The 4,027-nt window shown below is 47.0% G+C and overlaps 1 non-coding gene across 1 annotated transcript; it reads right to left on the reverse strand.

The window, feature by feature from the left end:
• Positions 1-3,593: 3,593 nt before the first annotated feature.
• On the reverse strand, positions 3,594-3,788 carry LOC116155033 (U2 spliceosomal RNA). The gene has a single exon (XR_004139065.1). It is a non-coding gene; the product is annotated as a U2 spliceosomal RNA (small nuclear RNA).
• Positions 3,789-4,027: the final 239 nt, after the last annotated feature.

Here is a 4,027-nt window from a genome sequence, read left to right on the forward strand (position 1 = left end):
AGTTTCCTGTTTCCCAGCTCCTTCCTCTTGGCAGGAGGGAAGGTGCAGGCCCTGTCCAGGGTATAAAGAAAGCATCAGTGGAGGGTGGTTGATCCCATTCTCTAAGTTGTTTTAAGAACAGGAGCCCAGAGTCAGGTCCTGCTTAAAGAAGTAAGAATTTGAGGCTTTCTTTCCTCCAGAAGAAAAAACCATAGAGGAATTTCCAGTGGTCTTCAATCACCAGCATCCTGTCTAGATGATGTCCACAGGGAGGTGAGAGTCTGGTCTCCTCTGGGTTATCAGACTAATTATCAAGTGGAACTAGAAAAGGAAGCCAGTACACTGTTCCCCCTCTACCCACCTCTACTTCCCTGGAAATTCCAGCCAGTGGCTCAGGGTCCTCCTTCCCCACAGGACCCTGCATTTTATACTCATGACTCCAGGGCTTCATGTATCCATATTGCACAAATTGCATCATCCAGCAACATGCTTCTTCACATGGTCAAGGGTCTGAATGAGCCCTCTGCTCTCTCCAGGACCTGTCACATCCCTCCCAACCTCTTCCATCATCTTCTTAAATTGGCACATTATCAAGAATGATCTAGATAAAATAGAGCATGATTGGCTAGTATAGAATGGTTATATTCTTTAGAGAGGTTCATACTCTGCATAAGGGGAGTAGATAATTAGAAATTATTTGGTGGAAAATGTATCAATGGGTGTCCACTTTCAGAAGTTCTCCTGATACAAATACATCCTACTATCAAAAGACTTTTTTATGAAAACAGTCGGTTGAAGTTGCTTTCCTTCCTGTGTGTGTGTGTGTGTGTGTGTGTGTGTGTGTGCGCACGTGCATGTGTGGGTCTACTGTATGTGTGTTGTTCTTGGTAGTGTTGTTTCTTTTTCAGCTTCTTGAGTTGAATGTTCAGCTCATGCATTTTTAATCTTAGGTTTTGATAAATCCATTGAAGGCTATGAATGTTCTCTGAGTAGCACTTTGGCCACATCTGGTAGCTGGTGCCATTGATTTTTAAATAGTTTATTATTTCAGTTTTGACTTCTTAATCCAAGACTTCATTGGTAAATGTGTTCTTAAATGTCTGAGAGAGAAAATTCATAGCATATTTTCAAGAAATATTACCTTCTATAAATTCTAGGACTCACTATACTTCCTTAAATTGTCCTTTTCAAATCAATATCATAGCTCTTAAAATTCAAAGATCCAGTAAGATTCCATTGACATTATTCCAAACCTGCCAGGTAGAGATGGTGGCATTGACATACTAGATGAATGAAGTCCCAGGGGTTAGGTAGTTCTTCCAAAGCCACAGAGCCAAGAAATGACACACTTTAAGGAGCTTCTTGCCTCCTAGTGGAATGCTTGTCCTTGGTGCTTTCAGTCCTGGCTCTTGGTAAGGTTGATTTTTCTCAACAATATTTACTGAATGTTGAGTATATCCTAAGTAATATGCTAGGCACTGGGAATGCAACGCTGTATAACACAGACTGAAATCTTAGCCCTCCTGAGCATTTATTTGCATGGGGGAGCTTACTTTCAGAATGAAGCCAAATGTGTGAAAATAGGACCTGGAAATAGCAGAGGACCCTGGAGTGCAGAGGAGTTGCTACTGTGAAGTCAAGGGAACAGTAAGTCCTTGTCACAAGATCCAACACAGCCACGTCCAGTGGGGCCCCAGTCATTCTTGTGAGTTGACCTACCTTGACCTACTCCCCAGAGGTGCTCAGTAAGAGGGAGAGCTGCCCTGCACTGCTTCACTCCAGAGTCGCCCTTAAATCCTCTCCCAGGGCATGGTCTTCTTTTAACCACCAGACATCTTCTGGGCAACTACCACGCCAGGTACGGTGCTAAGCACTTGTACCCAAGATCTCTTTTCAGTTAATTCTGACATTCCTGCCCATTTTATAGAATTCACCCAAAGTTGGTACCCAACCCAAAGTCTGTATCAAACTCCAGAGTCTCCTGAATCCAAGACTAGTGCTCATTCCAGGACCCCAAGTTTTTTTGTTTTGTTTTGTTTTTTCTCAACAGGAGGAGCCAGGGAAGAATCCATGGGTTGTTGGCTGGTCTACTGCATTCTGTTGTATAGATGTGCCAATCTTGTTCTCTCAGCCTTGCTGCTGTCATCATCATCATCTTCTTCATCATCATCTCATCAACGGGATGGTCATCTTCATTGCTATCATGTTATGAGCAGCCAGGGACTGTGCTAAGCACGGGATCTATTTCACCCTTTAGTCAGGATTGTGGCTAAAAGCAAGGACCCTGGAATGGGGCTCCTGGGTCCCATGCTGGCTCTGCTTTTCGCCAGCTTGGTGAGGGTGGCATTGGGCTTATTCTCTTGCCTGGTATTGCACAGAAAGTAAATGGCAATCTGGAGGAAACCTAGGTCTGTCAGGCTACAAAACTCATGTTGTCCTGCCTCCCAGAGGCTAGTTATAGCCTTCATACAGAGCCCTTGAGAAAAGAATTCTAACATCCTCGGGGGAACACAGGGTTCTGTTATTCTGCAGACCCACGGATGACATTGAATGCCCTTGAAAAGTGCAAAGTTGTACTGGGAGCACATCTGGCCTCTGTAGGCGATGAGGAAGAAATTAGACATATGGACCCTTTGGGATTGCAGGTGGACCTGGGAAATCAGAGGCCAGGTTTCCTGGCCATGCAGAGCATTCCTGCCTGGAAGTCAGATGACTCTGGGAAGGTTCCCAGAAGCCCAGTTTGAGACAGGGATCTGAATGTATGAGATCTATTGAGGGAGGGCTTAGAGATGGGGAAAGAAGCAGGAGAGAGAAAGGAAAGCCACTCAGCAAGGCTGTGGTCTAGAGGCAGGTCTAAGCGTGGCCAGTGGAGGTAGGGATGCTGCATGGTGAACTGTCCCTTAAGGCTCTCTCCCCTGAGAGGGTCAGCTGTTTACGAGCCATGGGCTGCTCGGGGAAGGGTGGGCATAACTCTCCAGGGAAGGTGGCAGCTCTGAGCCATTGGCAGCCAACACTCTCAGTAGCTGGAGACAGGGTCTCCTGACCTGGAATGGACTCTAGACCAGGCCCTGGCATGAACCCCCCCACACACACAGAGCTGAGACGGGTATGACTGAAGCACTCTCTGTGCCAGCACGCCAGTACTTTCCTCACTGACGATAGCATTGCCCGCTTACGATGATAACAAAATGGAGACCACTCTTAGCTGGCGGTGGTTTTTAAATTCTCTGCAGTCAGTGCACCCCCTGGTTGCACCTACCCCATCCTTGGTACACTGCTGCACACCAGGGCTTCCCGAGCAGAGGGGAAGCCAGGGGGCCCTTTGCAGAAATGACCAGGGAGTGTCCTATGATGCTGCATGTGGTTCAGGACTCTGATTTTACCATCACCCCAAAAGCTGCTCCCCTGGGGACCCACCAGGGTGGTTTGAGGTCTTGTCCTTGAAGGAGGTGTCCACCATCCTCATCTCCAACCTCCCCTTCAGTAAGAGAACAGAATTTCTATCCACAGGAAGAATAATTCAAGTCACAGCCAACCTGACCGTGCTTCACTCTTACTTATGAGAGCCATGAAATCAAACAGCTTCATCTCTGACCTCTAAGGAACGGGACATGAGAGAGCAGCTTTCTGATGTTGGCATTCAGCAAGTTCAAAAGCAATGTCCACGTGGCTCAGGGATGATCTGGAGCAGAAGACACAAACAAACTGGAAAGGTACGTTCTTAATGACATCACCCTGGGATGGACGATCTCTTCCTCTCAGGAAGGAAAATTCTACACTTGATCTTAGCCAAAAGGCCGAGAAGCAATCAGGAAGGAAAATTCTGGCATCCCCGTGGTGTCGCTGCCCCTGCGGACAGATCTCCGAACAACTCAGTGCCAAGTCAGACTGGGGCTGCATTGATTAAAAACAGGGTTCTTAGGAGGAGAGAAGGATGAGGGCTGCCTTCTGTGCCAAGGAGACCCGATTCAACACAGACTAACTCTGAGATGAAAGGATACCAGAAATTTGCTCCTGTGTGGCAGACGGAGTTCAGAGTCTGGACAGA

Source organism: Camelus dromedarius, chromosome 9 (genome assembly GCF_036321535.1).
Source record: "Camelus dromedarius isolate mCamDro1 chromosome 9, mCamDro1.pat, whole genome shotgun sequence".
NCBI classification, from domain to species: domain Eukaryota; kingdom Metazoa; phylum Chordata; class Mammalia; order Artiodactyla; family Camelidae; genus Camelus; species Camelus dromedarius.